Source organism: Pelophylax lessonae (genome assembly GCF_965119305.1).
Source record: "Pelophylax lessonae genome assembly, chromosome: 7".
NCBI classification, from domain to species: domain Eukaryota; kingdom Metazoa; phylum Chordata; class Amphibia; order Anura; family Ranidae; genus Pelophylax; species Pelophylax lessonae.
In genome coordinates this window covers 249,132,002-249,151,082 of record NC_138774.1, presented here as the reverse complement: position 1 = coordinate 249,151,082, position 19,081 = coordinate 249,132,002, and the positions used below count along the sequence as shown (strand labels likewise).

The 19,081-nt window shown below is 48.4% G+C and overlaps 1 protein-coding gene across 2 annotated transcripts in view; it reads right to left on the bottom strand.

The window, feature by feature from the left end:
* RABEPK (Rab9 effector protein with kelch motifs) overlaps nt 1-19,081 on the bottom strand; it is a 222,849-nt gene that overhangs the window by 124,170 nt on the left and 79,598 nt on the right. The window lies entirely within an intron of this gene.

Sequence of the window (19,081 nt, the reverse complement as noted above, 5' to 3'; positions counted from 1 at the left end):
GCCGCAAAGCGCCAAAACACACTACATACACTGCTGTATAAGCGCCCACAGTGAAGCCAGCATGCTGCCCACACCTAAAATGGTGGACCGGTGGTTTTTAACCCCGCAGCGGTCGCCGCACGTGTCTGCACCTCCAAAAGCACCATAAAGTGACATAGGAGAGGGACCCCCACAAACCCACATAGCCGTGAGAAAGCCCCCGCAGGGACCGGGATCAGGGAGCCCAAAAACGCACAGACATGAGGGGATAACACAGACACACAGGACTGCCAGCCCCAGACAGAGGCCCCACACAGAGTATACTTGCCGTACCCGATGGCGTGGGGTGCTTCTCATCGACGGGAAACCTCCCACCCTAAGATGGCGGGGGTGCCGTCAGCCAAAAATGCAGGACGCTAGCAGTGCACGGAGAACCGTGGATGAGGCGTCCAGGCGAGGTAGCCACCTCGCAGGCTGCATCCCTGAGGACAGGGATGGATCGTTTGCGAGGCCAGGGCAAACACATAGCCTGCTAAACGCTCGATGGCCTGCTGGGATTCCATAAGGCCCACTGTCCTGGCACACCAAGATGACCAGTGCGACTCCCAGCTCCCCTATGCCGTCATCATCTTGAAGAAGTGACTAACTAAACGCTGATAAAATAAACAGCTAATAGTGCAAAGACAAAACACATTTTCCAGAAATAAAATCATAAAACAGAAGAAAGGCTGAGACTGTAGCCCCAGCACAGGGAGATCCTCTCACTCCTAACTAGGCAGTAGACAAACTGAGTTGGGATGGCTGATAGCAGGGGGGTATTGGACCAGTGGGACAGCCCCCATAGGTGTGTCTATGTAAATGACTTTGTTTTTAACAAGTCTTATGCCCAGCTTGCTCCTATGGATAAGAGGTCAATACTAGTGTTGAGCGAACACGGACTGTATTATTCGTGTTCGTACCGAATAATTGGATTTTTTGTACCCGAACACGGACACGGACACTTTACTGTATGTTCGGGTAAAAATCCGTGTTCGGTCGTTTTATTTCCGGGTTTTGCATGCTTTGGCGCTCTTTTCATGGCGGGCTTTCAACAGCCAATCAACAATCGTTTAACTGGTGTGCCTTAAGCCATCCCAGCCATGCCTGCAAATGTCTCAGTAGCTGTGATTGGCCGTCTGAAGCATGTGACCAAGTCTTTATAAGTTCCAGGCAGCCGCAGCGTCTTCATTCTGCTGCTTAGATCAGGGACAGAGCACACATCAACGTGCTGGCTGCTGATTAGGGAAAGACAGGCAGGAAAAAAACATTTGTGTCCGGATAGAATTGAGGGACAGGTCGGAGTGTTTAGGCAGGGCGAGTTGTAGGCATTTTAGGGATAGAGTCTGCTGAATTATAGGGTCAGTGTCTTCTACAAAGTAAAATCGATATTGCTGTGTGGGGGGTGGGGTGACTCTGCACTCAATCCTGATCTACGATCTCTTCTCAATCCTGTTAGGGAGAGGCTGCTGCTGCTGAATTTTAGGGAAACTGTGTTCTACAAACTACAATCAATATTGCTGTGTGGTGTGGGATAGGAGATAGGCAGGTGTCAGTGATCCACATCCATTTTTCTGTGTGTGAGCTGCAGTGAACACAATCTTTTTGGGCTGCAGTGAACACAATCTTTTTGGGGTGCAGTGAACAACGTCCTTTTTGGGGTGCAGTGAACAAAATCTTTTTGGGGTGCAGTGAACAAAATCCTTTTTGGGGTGCAGTGAACAAAATCCTTTTTGGGGTGCAGTGAACACAATCTTTTTGGGGTGCAGTGAACAAAATCCTTTGTGGGGTGCAGTGAACACAATCTTTTTGGGGTGCAGTGAACACAATCTTTTTGGGGTGCAGTGAACAACATCCTTTTTGGGGTGCAGTGAACAAAATCCTTTGCGGGGTGCAGTGAACACAATCTTTGTGGGGTGCAGTGAACACAATCTTTTTGGGGTGCAGTGAACAAAATCCTTTGTGGGGTGCAGTGAACACAATCTTTGTGGGGTGCAGTGAACACAATCTTTTTGGGGTGCAGTGAACAAAATCCTTTTTGGGGTGCAGTGAACACAATCTTTTTCGGGTGTAGTGAACAAAATCCTTTTTGGGGTGCAGTGAACAACATCATTTTTGGGGTGCAGTGAACAAAATCTTTTTGGGGTGCAGTGAACAAAATCCTTTTTGGGGTGCAGTGAACAACATCCTTTTTGGGGTGCAGTGAACAACATCCTTTTTGGGGTGCAGTGAACACAATCTTTTTGGGGTGCAGTGAACAAAATCCTTTGTGGGGTGCAGTGAACACAATCTTTTTGGGGTGCAGTGAACACAATCTTTTTGGGGTGCAGTGAACAACATCCTTTTTGGGGTGCAGTGAACAAAATCCTTTTAGGGTGCAGTGAACACAATCTTTGTGGGGTACAGTGAACATAATCTTTGTGGGGTGCAGTGAACACAATCTTTGGGGGGTACAGTGAACACAATCTTTTTGGGGTGCAGTGAACAAAATCCTTTGCGGGGTGCAGTGAACACAATCTTTGTGGGGTGCAGTGAACACAATCTTTTTGGGGTGCAGTGAACAAAATCCTTTGTGGGGTGCAGTGAACACAATCTTTGTGGGGTGCAGTGAACACAATCTTTTTGGGGTGCAGTGAACAAAATCCTTTTTGGGGTGCAGTGAACACAATCTTTTTCGGGTGGAGTGAACAAAATCCTTTTTGGGGTGCAGTGAACAACATCCTTTTTGGGGTGCAGTGAACAAAATCCTTTGTGGGGTGCAGTGAACAACATCCTTTTTGGGGTGCAGTGAACACAATCTTTTTGGGGTGCAGTGAACAAAATCCTTTTTGGGGTGCAGTGAACAACATCCTTTTTGGGGTGCAGTGAACAAAATCCTTTTTTGGGGTGGTGAACACAATCTTTTTGGAGTGCAGTGAACAAAATCCTTTGTGGGGTGCAGTGAACACAATCTTTGTGGGGTACAGTGAACAGAATCTTTGTGGGGTGCAGTGAACACAATCTTTGGGGGGTACAGTGAACACAATCTTTTTGGGGTGCAGTGAACAAAATCCTTTGTGGGGTGCAGTGAACACAATCTTTGGGGGGTACAGTGAACACAATCTTTTTGGGGTGCAGTGAACACAATCTTTGGGGGGTACAGTGAACACAATCTTTTTGGGGTGCAGTGAACAAAATCCTTTGTAGGGTGCAGTGAACACAATCTTTGGGGGGTACAGTGAACACAATCTTTTTGGGGTGCAGTGAACAAAATCCTTTGTGGGGTGCAGTGAACACAATCTTTGTGGGGTGCAGTGAACACAATCTTTGTGGGGTGCAGTGAACACAATCTTTTTGGGGTGCAGTGAACAACATCCTTTTTGGGGTGCAGTGAACAAAATCCTTTGTGGGGTGCAGTGAACACAATCTTTGTGGGGTACAGGGAACAGAATCTTTGTGGGGTGCAGTGAACACAATCTTTGGGGGGGTACAGTGAACACAATCTTTTTGGGGTGCAGTGAACAAAATCCTTTTAGGGTGCAGTGAACACAATCTTTGTGGGGTGCAGTGAACAAAATCCTTTTTGAGGTGCAGTGAACACAATCTTTGTGGGGTGCAGTGAACACCATCTTTGTGGGGTACAGTGAACACAATCTCATACTTCTGAACATTTGAGGGTGCTGCCTGTTCCATACTCCTCCTCCTACTGCTCAACCATCCTTTTAGGGGTACAAACAATAGTAATTGGGGCCTAGTGTGGTGGTGTACGTGTGAGATACATACACTTTCTTTTTGATCATATTTTCTATTCCGCTATTCAATTAAAACCTTTGGGGATCAATTAAATTGCGTGATAGTCTGTGTCGGTACGTGTGAGATCCACCTTTCCAAGTTTTTGGGGTTCATCTCATACTTCTGAAGATTTGAGGGTGCTGCCTGTTCCATACTCCTCCTCCTACTGCTCAACCATCCTTTTAGGGGTACAAACAATAGTAATTGGGGCCTAGTGTGGTGGTGTACGTGTGAGATACATACACTTTCTTTTTGATCATATTTTCTATTCCGCTATTCAATTAAAACCTTTGGGGATCAATTGAATTGCGGGATAGTCTGTGTCGGTACGTGTGAGATCCACCTTTCCAAGTTTTTGAGGTTCATCTCATACTTCTGAAGATTTGAGGGTGCTGTCTGTTCCATACTCCTCCTACTCCTCATCCATCCTTTTAGGGGTAGAAACAATAGTAATTGGGGCCTAGTGTGGTTTTGTACGTGCGAGATACATACACTTTCTTTTGGATCATATTTCCTATTCCGCTATTCAATAAAAACCTTTCTAGGGCAAGATCTTAAATTACAGAAATATGAGGAGACCGTCAAATAAGGGCCGTGGCCTGGGTCGTGGTGCTGCTGGTAGAGCTCCTGTTGCAAGGAGAGGACGTGGTCGATCTGTGCCAGCTACACGCACAAGTGAAACACCTTCCTCAAGTGTGAGTAGGCGACAGAACCTGCATCAGTATTTGGTAGGGCATCATACGCCCCTAGAAGTGATGAGGCCAGAACAAGTGGAGGCGATAGTAGATTGGTTTGCTGCTGACAGTGCCTCCAGTTCCTTCACATTGTCTCCCACCCAGTCTACTGCAGAAAGGTCACAGTTGGCACCTGCAGCCGATGTCCAACCGTCTTTCACCTCACCCCCTTGCAAATCAGGCAAGCAGTCTGAGCCCCAAGCCATACAGCAGTCTCTTCTTCTTTTTGATGACTCTGTCAGCAGGGTTTCCCAGGGCCATCCACCTAGCCCTGCCCCAGAAGTGGAAGAGATTGAGTGCAGCGATGCCCAACCACTTATTTCTCAAGATGAGTACATGCAAGGATCATCGCAGCACGTCTCCGATGATGACGAAACGCAGGTGCCAACTGCTGCGGCGTTCAGCATTGTGGAGACCGACAAGGAGGGCAGGGGTGAAGACTGGGTGGAAGATGATGTGGAGGACGATGAGGTCCTCGACCCCACATGGAATGAACGTCATGCAGGTGACCTGAGTAGTTTGGAGGAAGAGGCGGTGGTCGCACAGAGCCACCAGCACAGCAGAAGAGGGAGCAGGGTGCAGAAGCGGAGCGGCCGTGCCCTAGACACTACGCCCGCTACTGCCCAATGCAGCAAGGGAACGAGCGCACCAAAGTCAGCTCAAAGGAGTTCTCTAGCGTGGAAGTTCTTTAGAAAATGTGCTGATGACAGGACACGAGTGGTTTGCACCCTGTGCAATCAGAGCTTGAAGCGAGGCATAAACCTTCTCAACCTGAGCACAACCTGCATGATCAGGCATCTAAGTGCAAAGCACGAGCTGCAGTGGAGTACACACCTTCAAAACCAAGAAACGTCTCTGGCTCATCCTGCTTCCTCTTCTGCTGCAGTCTCGGCCGCTCCAGCCACATCTGTAGTGATACCGGCACCTGCCACCCCGCAAACAGACGATCTGTCAGCAACACCACCACCTGGGTCACCAACAACCATCTCCAAAATGTCCCGTGGAAGCGTTCAGCTTTCCATCTCCCAAACACTTGAGAGGAAGAGGAAGTACCCCCCTACCCACCCGCGATCCCTGGCCCTGAATGCCAGCATTTCAAAATTATTGGCCTTTGAAATGCTGTCATTCCGTCTGGTGGAGACGCACAGTTTTAAAAACCTTATGTCGGTGGCTGTCCCACAGTACGTCGTGCCCAGCCGCCACTACTTTTCCAGGCAAGCCATCCCTTCCCTGCACAACCAAGTGGGGGAAAAAATCAGGTGTGCACTGCGCAACGCCATCTGTGCCAAGGTCCATCTAACTACCGATACGTGGACCAGTAAGCACGGTCAGGGGCGTTATATCTCCCTAACGGCACACTGGGTAAATGCAGAGGCGGATAGCAATTTGGCGCATGTCCTTCCACCACCGAGGATTGCAGGGCGCTTCAGTTTGCCTCCTGTTCCTAACTCCTCCTACTCCGCTTCCTCATCCTCTACCGCCTCCTCATCCGGACAGCGTAACACCTTCACCACCAACTTCAGCACGGCCAGGGGTAAACGACAGCAGGCAGTTTTACAACTTGCCTGTTTGGGGGACAAACCACACACCGCGCAGGAGTTGTGGAGGAGCATGGAACAGCAGACAAATGAGTGGTTGCTGCCAGCGAGCCTCAAGCCCGGCCTGGTGGTGTGCGATAACGGGCGAAATCTCATAGCAGCTCTGGGCCTAGCCGGTTTGACGCACATCCCTTGCCTGGCGCATGTGCTGAATTTGGTGGTGCAGAGGTTCCTTAAAAACTACCCCGATATGTCAGAGCTGCTGCAGAAAGTGCGGGCCGTTTGTGCGCACTTTCGGCGTTCTCACCCTGCTGCTGCTCGCCTGGCAGCGCTGCAGCGTAACTTCGGCCTTCCCGCTCACCGCCTCATATGCGACGTGCCCACAAGGTGGAACTCCACCTTGCACATGCTGGAAAGACTGTGCGAGCAGCAGCAGGCCATAGTGGAGTTTCAGCTGCAGCACGCACGCGTGAGTCGCTCTGCGGAACAGCACCACTTCACCACCAATAACTGGGCCTCCATGCGAGACCTGTGTGCCTTGTTGCGCTGTTTTGAGTACTCCACCAACATGGCCAGTGGCAATGACGCCGTTCTCAGCTTAACTATCCCACTTCTATGCCTCCTTGAAAAAACAATTCGGGCGATGATGGAAGAGGATGTGGCACAGGATGAGGAGGAGGAGGAGGATGAAGAGGTAACATTTCCAAGGCTTTCAGGGCAGTCATTCGCAAGGGGCTCCGAGGGTGGGTTCCTGCACACACAAACGCCAGGGACACAATTGTCCAGCAGGGGCACAGTTCTGGAGGATGAGGAGGATGAGGAGGATGAGGAGCTGGAGGAGGAGATGGAACCATGTTCACAGCAGGGTGGCACCCAGGCCAGCTCATGGCCATCACTGGTGCGTGGCTGGGGGGATACAGAGGACACGGACGATACACCTCCCACAGAGGACAGCCTTTCGTTGCCTCTGGGCAGCCTGGCACACATGAGCGATTACATGCTGCAGTGTCTCCACAACGACCGCCGAGTTGCCCACATTCTAACTTCTGCTGATTACTGGGTGGCCACGCTGCTGGATCCCCGTTACAAGGACAACGTACCGTCCTTAATTCACTCACTGGAGCGCGATCGCAAGATGCGCGAGTACAAGCGCACGCTGGTAGACGCCATGCTGCTGGCATTCCCATCTAACAGCGGGGCCGCAGTGGAAGCACAAGGCAGAGGAGGAGGGGGAGGAGGTCGCCAACACAACCAGGGCACCGCCAGCACCTCAGAAGGCAGGGTTAGCATGGCCGAAATGTGGAAAAGCTTTGTCAGCACGCCACAACAAACAGCAGCACCAGCAGCTCAGATGGAACGTCTTAGCAGGAGGCAGCATTTTACCAACATGGTGGAGCAGTATGTGTGCACACGCCTACATGTAGTGAATGAGGGGTCTGCCCCCTTCAACTTCTGGGTCTCCAAATTGGGCACATGGCCTGAGCTTGCCCTTTACGCCTTGGAGGTGCTGGCGTGCCCTGCAGCCAGTGTATTATCTGAACGGGTATTTAGCACGGCTGGGGGCGTTATAACAGACAAGCGCAGCCGCCTGTCCAGAGACAATGTGGACAAGCTCACGTTCATTAAAATGAACCAGGCATGGATCCCACGGGACTTTTCCGTACCTTGTACAGAATAGCAATGGATACCGACCTTACCCACCCATTGTTCCATTTTTGCTCTTTCTCACTCTTTTGGGGTGTACCCTCATTTAAAATTTGTGAAAAGAAGCAGTGTTGGCTACCTCGTCCTCCTCCTCAGGGCCAGATTAACGTAGGGGCTATTGGAGCTGCAGCTCCAGGCCCCTACCTTTTATATAGGCCCCGGGTTGGCCATATTCACTGTTACCGCTCTTCTGTCACTTGTAAACACAGAAGTCTGGCTTCTATGCTCGCTTCCCCAGGCAGCACCCTCAGAACCTCCCCACACAGCGCGAAGGCCGGACAAGGAGGGACAGTTGCCGATGCATGGATGTGTTTTTTTTTGGGCTTCAGAGACAGCATCCCATGTTGAATTAGGCATGCATGGCTGCACCCTTCCTCCTCTGGGTGCATGGCAAGGCACGGCCCTTAAGGCCCTTCAAAATCCTCAGCACCAAGCCCATGATGCTCTTAATCCGGCCCTGGTCCTCCTCCACCGCCGCTTCCACCTACACCGCCCATAGGTGTGCGCAGCCTATTGCATTAAGGTGTGCACCCCAAAGTTGAAATACACATGCATGTGTTTGCCAGCAGGGAGAGTAATGTATCGGGGCCATGTACCTGTAGGCAAAGAGAAATAGAGCAGAGCAGGTCCGAGGGAGATCTTTCCCATCTCCTCACTGGCAATGCTATGTGCCCTAGGTGATTAGGGTGTGCCCAGGCACACCCGGCACACCCTGTGCGCATGCCTATGTCACCGCCACATCCACCACCACCTCAACCTCCCTCCTACTCCATATGGGCCTCGTCCTTCAGAGATGAAGAAGAACATTGTTTTATTTTTCTGTTTTTTTTTGTTGTTTTAAGTTATTTCCCTATCCACATTTGTTTGCAGAGCACTTGCCATGCTCTTAATTATGTTTTGCTGCCATTTGCAGCACTCTAGCCCTTTCCTTTGGTGTTTTAGAGCCATTTTAGTGCCTTAAAGTTCGGGTCCCCATTGACTTCAATGGGGTTCGGTGTCCGGGAAAAGTTCGGTAAAAGTCCGGGACACGGACCCGGACTTTTTTTTAAAGTTCGGCCGAACCCGTCGAACACGGACATCTAGGTGTCCGCTCAACCCTAGTCAATACCCATTGGTGAAGACTGTATGAGTGGGCGGTGACTGTCAGAGGACGTAAGAGAAAAAACAGATTGTTATAGGGCTGCGGGTAAGCCATTGCATTCTTGGTGACTCACATGAGGTTCTCCTTCATATTATAAAAGTGCATGAGGACTATAGTGTCCCTCGGAATGGTGTCCGGGAGATATGAAGGTTTCGGTAACCGGTGGATACGGTCTATGACTAGTACCCTTGGGGGGGGGGGGTTCAGGAGGAAATACGGCCATTAACTGTGTGAAATAGTATTTTAAGGCAGTTTGCTGAACAGGCTTAGTGATGCCCCTGATTTTTATATAAAGCAAAAGAGGGCCAATGCACTACCAATGGAGTAATTTGAAAGAAGTATAACACAACAGAGTGGAAATGATAAAGAGGAAGAATAAAGCTGCCAATTTCAGTAGTGTAACCACATACTTGCATAAATAACTCTAATAAATACATCGGCGCTAATAAGACAAAGTGCTGTGCATAAAGAGGAACCGTGAATAAAACCAATGTTCACATGAATACCAAAAGGTCCATAAAAAGTGCTAAATGTGAAAAAAAATCAAAGGATCAATGATATAAATAAATAGTGACATATAAAGTGCTGAATGTAGAAAAAATAAATGGATCAATGGTAATATTACAATATCAATAACAACATACAATTCAGAATCCGTATAAAGTGCTGGTGTTAAAAATAAGAGTTCATATATAAAAAGTTAATGTGCAAAATTCATATATAAAAGTTCATGTGCCAATGTGCAAACATAAAGCCAATGGTGGTGTTCTGGACACGTGAAGTGCTTCCAAATCCAATAGTGTCACCGATGTGCACCAAATCCCACAATATAAGCAATGGCGCTCACCTCCAGGTAGGTTACAACAAGCGTGGTAACAGAGAAAATGTTTCTCCTATAGGACTCCAAACGGTAGGTGGTGGTCTCTTAGGGTAAGGGTCCTCTTATTACTCTTTCTTATATATGGAATCAATAAAAAAGGGGCCCCATGGTGTAGTAAGTTATGACATTCAAGTCATTAAAAATAGACAACTCACAGTTAAAATAGGTGAAATGCTCCTCCGCAAAGCTCGCGATGTACAGGGAAATGTAAGCTTCCGGTCTCGGCCGTAGACCGGAAGTGACGTCACCCGTCTCCTCCCGACGCGTTGCGTCACATATTCTTGTGACTTTATCAAGGGTTTGGGCTTAGGATGACGTTCTCCGGGTTATATAGTAAACAGTTGCCATGGAAACCAGATACATCGCTGTTTGAAGACTAAAAAACGCCATTTTAATTATCCCAGCAGGTAAAATTAAAAACGAAAATCCAGTATATTAATAAGAGATCTGAATGAGAAAGTGGTCCAAAATAAAATAGAAAAAAGGTGTGATATATTAATAATGGCCAAATGTGAAGGATAAATACTTCATGACTGGTTACCATGGGAACCATAAACATAATGATATGGCCAAGTATACATAAATAAATGCAGGCATCAGCCAAGAATACTGTTCTCAAGCCGAAATACATGCACACATAACAAATAATATAAAATAAGAAAAACATCTATCTATCTATCTATCTATCTATCTATCTATATATATGAATGTTGAACATATAATAATAATTACAGGTGTGGTGTTATGAAAATTAGCCTAAGTGAACAAAACAATTTAATATAAAATGGGAAAGAGATCAATCAATATGAATGTAGACCAGTTAAAATATAACCATAATTGCAGGAGCAGTGTAAGGCTAATATTCATAGGTGACCAAAAATATTAATATTAATGATATTAATATTATTAATAATAAATCAGTATAATAAAAATAAAAAAAGAAAATAGACATACCAACCCAACTCATAAACAGAGGGGCGGGTACTGCGTCTGTCAATGAGCTTAAGAGAAAAGGATTTTACGGTAAGTCAAAAATCCAGTTTTCTCTGTCGCTCATTGACAGACGCAGAATTCTTGATTAATATCAGTAGGGACGTCCCAAAGCAGTGCCATAAATGAGGGGTGGGACAGCAGAAACAAATCCACAAGGCTAAACATAGCCCACCAGGTAAAACAGGACTCATCGAAACAATAGGATGAGACCCACCTGAGAAACAGAAACCCTCAAGGGGGACTAAGTGCCCCCTCAAACAGCAGCCCGCAAACTTTGCGGCAAAAAGAGGCATCCGCAGATGCCAGCACATCAACTTTATAAAACCGCCTTGCCAACCTGAAGTACAGAAGCCGGACAGCGAAAAAACCCCAGAAAGAACTAAGCACCCGAGCAGAGAGCGCCTTCACAGGGAAAGGAGGAACCTGACCCTTATTGAACAATCCTGTACCACCGTCTACCTGACCCATCTGGAAACAGTAGCAGCAGATGCAGGCAACCCTTTCCCAGGGCCATCCGTGAGCACAAAAAAAGGAATCTGACTTGCAAAAAAAGTCAATAGTTGCCAGGTACACCCATATTGCCCGAACCACAACCATGCATGCAATTTTTCGGATGTGTAGGCTGAGGACACAAGGAGGCAAACATGACGACTTCACGCAAATGAAAAAACGGAAACCACCTGCGGAAGGAAGGACGGTTCCGGACTAAGTATTCTGTATCCCTATGAACCATCAGATAGGAAGAACGACATGACAACGCCGCCCCGCCAGTACCGACACCCTGCGAGCAGCAGTAATAGCCACAAAGAAAAAGGCCACCTTCAGGGACAAAGTGAGCAGGGGAATCCCCTGAAATTTTGCAAAGGGAGTGTTTTGAAGAACCGACAACACCAAATAAGGTCCCAAGGTGGTCCCACCGGAGATAGCAGGTGTCGCACCATCTGGATGAAGTATGTACCAGGGAAAAAAGTGGCCAATAGCCTTAGGAATAATATTGCCAAGGCCGAGACCTAACCCTCGATATACGCAAGGCCAACCTTTGAGAAACTCCCCGTGGAAAAAAATCAAACAAACAATCGAGCCATGGAGCAAGGGCTTGGGGGAACACCAACAGATGCACACCACGCAATATATGACTTCCACGTACGAGGATTCATCATTCTAGAAGTCGCTTTCCTTAGTGTGAGCAGAGCAGGAATGACTGATAGACAATCCTCTTTTCTTCAGCACTCGGCTATAAACAGCCAAGCAATCAAAGCCAGCGACTGTAAAACAGGATGGAAGATTGGTCCCTGACAGTAGGTCCACCCTGAGAGGAATTCCCCAGGGAGCGTCCGCGACCAGCCCAACCAGGTCGGCATACCAAGCCCAACGAGGCCAGTCTGGAACCACAAGAATGACCGGAATCCCTTCCAACTCTATCCTGCAAAGCAGTCACAGTAGCAACCTGAGAGGAATAAAGGCATACAGCAGCTGATACAGAACCCACGGGGCCACCAGCGCGTCAGCGGCGTCTACCAGAGAATCCCGGGAGCGGGCCACAACCCGCTGTACATCACTGTTGATCCAGGACACCAACAGATCCCTATCTGGAGTGCCCCAACTTGGGCACAACTGGTGGAACACCTCCGGATGGAGAGACCATTCTCCTAGATCCAAGTTCCGTCGACCGAGGAAAACCGCCAGCCCATTTCCCACTCCTGAAAAGGGAACAGTGGAGAAAGCTGGAACAAGCGTTCCGCCCATCGGAGGATGCCGGCCACTTCCAAGGCTGCAGGGGCAATTAAGGTACCCCCTCAGCAATTGACAGAAGCCACGGCCATGGCATTGTCCCATTGAAAGCTTTCTGGACAAACCCAAAGTTGTTTGGTCCAGCGAAACAGGCAAGCCTGATCGCTCCCAGTGCCAGCACAGTAAGAGGCCAACCTGGATACTTCCAGGGACCAGACTCCCTGAACAGAAAATCCACGAGAACCCCTCCCCACCCAGATAGACTGACATCCGTGGTAATATAGACCAATAAATTGAAAAGGAGGGACTTCCCTGGAGTCAGCATCAGGGACTGAAGCCTCTATATCAGTGACTCCCTGGGCGCCAGGCTCAGCTGAATAGGATTGTTCAGGGAAATGTGATTATTGTTCCATTTGAGAAGGGTGTTCTTCTGGAGGATTCTCATGTGGAATGAGCGAAAGGGACCGCCTCGAAGGACGACACCATCAGTCCCAGAACACACATACAGGCCCAATAGGGACGACCATTTGCTGGACAGCAACAGCTGAAAGCAGTTCGGAGCTCGTGGAGTGTGTCCGAAGGAAGAAACACCCTGGCTAAGGGCGAGGCCAAGTCAGGCCCAGAAAGGCCAGTCTCCCAGACCGACAGTCCCCGCTGTCACAACAGCGCCAGAACTAGAGCCAACCACCTATGTGAAGACCTGAGGAGCAGAAGCGAGACCAAAGGTTAACGCCACAAATAGATAATGGGCCACTTCCACTGCAAAGCGCAGAAAACGGCGCCCTGCGCATAGGGGATGTGATGTGAAGGCAGGCATCATTGATAGCCATGGAGGCCAGAAAGTCCAATGCAGGGAGGCCACCACCGTGTGATGGATTTCATCTGGAAATTTTGAACCAGTACGAAACAATTCCTCTGCTTAAGTCCAGGATTGGATGCTGTATTGAATCAAGGAGAGTCACGGGTCCGGGAACCGGCAAAGACGTTCCCCCACCCCAGATATGGGTGGGGGTGCACCTTCAGGCCGAAGTGGCCTTGTCCGCAGGTCTGGAGAGATGATTCTCGTTTTCCAGACCAGGGTCGATTGGAACCCCCTGAGGGAGCCTTGAAGGACTTTACCTCATCGACTGACCCTGATGGACGAGAGAACTCCCTGTGTGCTGAAAGAGAGGGTCCTCGTCAGCGACCGGGGTCCTCACCCTTTGTAGCCTATGGGAGAAAGGTACTTTAACCCCCAGTGAAACTTGGAAAAAGTCAGCCAAGGAAGTCCAAAAACAGACAATCCCCAGAGGGAAAGATCAGTTAAGCAATCATCCAAGTCTGATCCGCAGACCAACACTTCAGCCACAGCATGCGCCAGAGGACCACTGCCCAAAAGGACAAACGGCCCAGCATGGGAGCAGTGTCCAATGCAGGAGCACAAACAACTGCAGCCCTTGCACCAATTGGTCCAGCAGCTCTTAAACAGCAAGGGGGAGTAGCCTCCCCTCCAGGTCACGGCGTAGTAGCGTAGCCCATTCAGGCAATGTTTGTGACACCAGGGCACCCAGCAACACCAGTCTTAAAGCAGGCCCGCCAGAGAGAACATAGTGCGGGACACAGATTCCACTCTCCGATCCACCGGATCCTCACAGGATGGGGGAACCTCCACCAGGATCACAGTAGCTCCATACAGTCTGCATACCGGTGGATCCACTGTAGGTGGCACAGTCCACTTGTCAATGAGGGACCCTGCAAAATGATAGCGCCTAGCATCCCCTCAGGCTGGGAGCAGTGTCCAAACCCCAGAGGAACGTTTTGGATGGTCCCACTCTTGTTGGAGCATATTGTCCAAGTACGCAGGGAAAGGAAAAACCTTTTGCGGCTCTGGAAAGCTTGTGAGCGACAATGTAGCCTGCTTCTCAGTTGCAGCTGCATCCTTCAATCTAACAGTAGCACGCACAGACACTAACAGTGCGTCCATCAGCGCCTAGGCTTGCGAGGCAGCGAAGCCAAAAAGGACAGAAGACCCGACAGGGAGACCCGTGTCAGCAGCAACTGATGCAGACCCAGAGTCTGAGGCATCAGATGAGGCAGGGGTAGGCGGAGGGTGTTTATTAGCACCTCGACCTTTAAAGACCATCTCCAGCCGGGACACGAATGATTCCAGGACCACCGAAGAGCATCTATAGCCAGCCGGGAGCCCGGCGGCCCTGCGGCCACCATGAGGGGGTCAGGTGGGGATTCATGTTCAGCAGGGTCCATTTTACACTAGGGGAACCCGTTAGCAAATTTTGAGAAAAACCTTTTTGTTTTAAAGCGTCCCACCCAAGTGGCCAGGCAGCGCGCACAAGAGACCCCCCCAGCAAAGAGCGAGAGAGACCCCCCAAGGCTCACCAACCCACAGTCAGATGCACCAGAAGGTCCAGAGTGTCGCAGCAGTACGTGTCAGCAGCGATCTGTCTGCAGAGTATTGCGCCCGGGTCTGGGGAGGGGCTCCACCCACATGCACGCCTCCAGAAACTCCCATACAGTGAACTCATGCACTGAAATATGAGCCGGGTGTACCAAGATGGCCGCAGCCATGCAGAGCACATGTAGGCTACAAGAAAATGGCGGCCCCGTGCGGTCTGCAGCGCCAAAGGGGACCACCCTCGTGCCTATCCACGGATCGATTGGCAGATGGGTCTGGAAAACACAGGTAGCAACCCCCCCCCCCCGCACGATCATTCGGGTGTCACCGGCGGCACACCCCCCGCCCCCATCTGCGGCCTGTAACCCAGATTCAGCCCCCTGGAGTCACCTCCCAACATCCCCACTAGTAAGGGGGGTGGAGAGGGAAGGGCAGATAGGTGGGGGTGCGTAACAGGACAGAGGGGAACCCGGGATTGTGGGGGTCCAACCATCCCAGGGAGGGGCCCGTGTCCACCCCAAAACCCGTCAGGGGGAGAGGGGGAACATTTTACTCACCATACCTGGGACCAGATGGGGAGAAAAAATAAAATGGAGTAAATCATATAAAATCTGCTGGTAAAAATATTGATAAAAATTAATAATCAGATAAAAAACAGTTTAGATCAAAATCAATATTCAGGCTTTGAGGTGGGAGGGTCTGCATGTTAAAAATCCATTGGGATTCGGCTTGGCTGAGTGTTATGATTTTGTTGCTCCACCTCCAATGGGGTTTGTATTTCTCTACACCCCAAAATAGTAAAGACGGGTCTTTTTGGTGGGCTTCAGCATACTGTCTAGAGACGCTGTGCCTCGGAAAACCTTTCTGTATGTTTTGCACGTGTTCCCTTAAACGCTTCCAAAGGGGCCTTTTTAGTTCTTCCCACATACTGGAAATGACACGGACACTCCAGTATGTAGACAGCCCCCTCATTCCTGCAAGAAATAAAAGCTCTAATCCTAAAATGTTGCCTCGTACTAATGGGGCAACAATAATAATAAGAGGACCCTTGTCTTAAGAGACCACCACCTACCAGCTGTCCGGTTACCACCACTTGGAGTCCTATAGAAGAAACATTTTCTCTGTTACCACGCTTGTTGTAACCTACCTGGAGGTGAGCGCCACTTATATTGTGAATTTTGGTGCACATCGGTGACACTATTGGATTTGGAAGCACTTCACGTGTCAAGAACACCACCATTGGCTTTAGGTTTGCAAATTTGCACGTGAACTTTTTATATATGAACTCTTATTTTTAAAACCAGCACTTTATACGGATTCTGAATTTTATGTTGTAATTGATATTGTTGTAATATTACTATTGATCCATTGTTTTTTTTTCTACATTCAGGACTTTATATGTCACTATTTATATATCATTGATCCATTAATTTTTTCACATTCAGCACTTTTTATGGACCTTCAGGTATTTATGTGAATAATGGTTTTATTCACGGTTCCTCTTTATTCACAGCACTTTGTCTGATTTTTATATTGTTCCATCTGGAAAGGTCCTCTAAGTCTGCTAGTTTCGCTTTCATCCACTCCATCTCTTCAGCTTTCTCGCTATGGGCATCCACTAAATCATTGAAAGATTCAGTAAACTCCCACATCTTAGTTTCAACATTAGCAACCCTCTCTCCCATGTAGGAGATTTCAGAAGTGAAACGATTCATCATGCTTGTTATATCAGAGTGGATGAATCCTTGTAATGTCAGTAGCATATCCCTCAGTGTGGTATCTAGTACTGGATGATTAGAGGTTGGGAAAGCGGCTATTGTGTTGTGGAACTCTGTATTTGTGCTGTTTTGTAACAGAGAAGGGCCCACCTCAGAACCCTGACTCCCACTGTGTGTCAGCCTGGGTCTGTATTTTGCAGGACTGGCTGAGAGTGAGGAGGCTGAAGTAGAATCAACTGTCAGATGAGGAGCTTGGTTTCCTGCTCTAGCTCCCTGCGCCTGTGGATCTGTGTTTGTCTGCCCGCCGCATGTGGAGCCTGCGTGTCCTGCACCATCTTGGACGAGCGGCCTGGACGTTGGAAGGAAGAATGCAGTCAGTTTTTTTTGAACGCTTCTTCCTTAGATTGGACATGTCGCCTGTCCCATTGTAGGGAGGAAATCGCCACTTCATGTGGCCGGATGGCTGTGCTAGGAGCCCTGTTTCACCGCTGGAGTCCGGAGCTGGCTCAGAGTGAGACCGTCCTCATCGGCCTCCGGACACGCACCCCCCTGTCCCTATTACTTTTTATGTGGTCCTGCGGCTTACAAGGTAGTGCCCCCAAATGCGAAAGGTTCGTGTGCTTTAGTGAAGCTCGTACCCGCATCATACATTACATCATAGGATTTGCTATTGCGAAGGAGGGCATGGGTGTAAGGCAGGACTCGCAGAGAACTTTTTTCTTCTCGCGATCAGGCATGGGCTTGGTTCCCAGCTTGGACTGGGTGGGGGATCGAGCTTTTGAAACAGTTGAATCATTTCTAGTCCATTGTGGATGAAATTTTCAATGAAAAACGTTAAAGCTGTAAGGGAAATTGCTCAAGAGCAAAATACAAATGAAAACTTTAGTACTGCAGGAGAAAATGGCACTAGATTAACTTTTAGCTTCCAAGGGGGGTTTTTGTGAATACATAGGAGAAGACTGTTGTACCTGGATAACAGACACCAGTGATAAGGTCCAGGTCCATATGGATAAGGTAACCTAACTGCAAGGCAGAGCCAGAGCTATAGCTAGCGAGAGTTGGAATCCTTTTAAGGCTTTGGGAGGATTTGGGAATTTCTTGTTCTCCACTGGATAGTATATATACTTATGTTGTTCTTGTTTCTATTCCTCCTATATGCCGTGGTGAAATTATGTTGTCTGGTCGACCAAGTCACCCAAGGCCGAGCAGATGACCTTGTCCTGATCTCTGAGACAAGAAGCCCCGAAATCCTACCCCTGCATCAGATGCCAAGGTTTAGATGCCAGCCCGACCAAAGATCTACGCGTCCCATCATTTCCTGCCCTCCCTCTAAAGTCACCCCTCGAAGACTGTAATCTATGTGTCAACATTAGTTTCCTTTTGACCAGTTATCTTTCCTTTTAACTTTTAGAAATGGATTGTTATAATGTATGAAGAGATTTTCTGTTTATTTGGAAGAAGAAGATCAAGATTCATTGAGGGACACATGGGAGCATATGAGAAAAAGGAGGGGCTGTTGTGGAAATTTTATTAATTATTATTTGTGTGGACATTTTTCAGGATGTGTTTTAGTTTAATTGCCATTATGTCTCCCAGTGTCCGTTTACCGGTATTCGCTATGGACAGCGAATATGGCTTTAACTAGCATTAAGGAAAGACCTGTAGTTGTGGAAACCTTCCATTAAAAATGGAAAATGCATACCACTCGCCTGATCTCCCGAAAGGTGGGCGCTCTGAGCGGCTAGCGAACGAGCGAACGCTGGTCTGGATCTATGGCAGTGCAATGCGAAGTCCGCCACGCAAAATGTATATCAGCCAGCCGGAGCCCCGGTATTCACTGACAAAGATGCATTTGTAAGGTGGAATTATTATCGTTTTGATGAGTATCTGCCCTTTAGCTGGAATAATGGTTGGTAACTTTCTGTTATGCTAGATCCGCATGACTGAAATACTGCTGCTATTTCCTTTGCAGATATAGTCTCATTTACTGGAACAGTAACATAATCACTATCAAATATGGTTTTTATAAACTAGATTATATAGGATTCACTCTAACAGGTTATGACGGGAATGCATGCGTATGTATTGGCACGGCCGCATTCATGAGAATACATGCTAGTTTCATTGTAGGGTGTTTGGCGGACATTACACGTGGGTCCCATTGGCAATAGCGCATGGTTCCTCTTGCACCCAACTCATGCACATGGCTCAGTTTGTCCATTAACATACACTCCGTTTTCTATTGAACTTTTGAATGTATACATGTCTGATTGGTTGTGTTGCATAGTCACCACCTCCCATTGTTAAAGAGGAAGTAAACCCTGAAGAAATTTTCCCAGTAATCATATGGCCACTATGTATATCAATTCTAAAACTCACAAGGATATGAATTAGCCCTACAGGATCTTTCTTACTGATTGTGCAGCTTGTTTTCTTTTTTATCTTTTCTGGCTGAAGCCGGCGC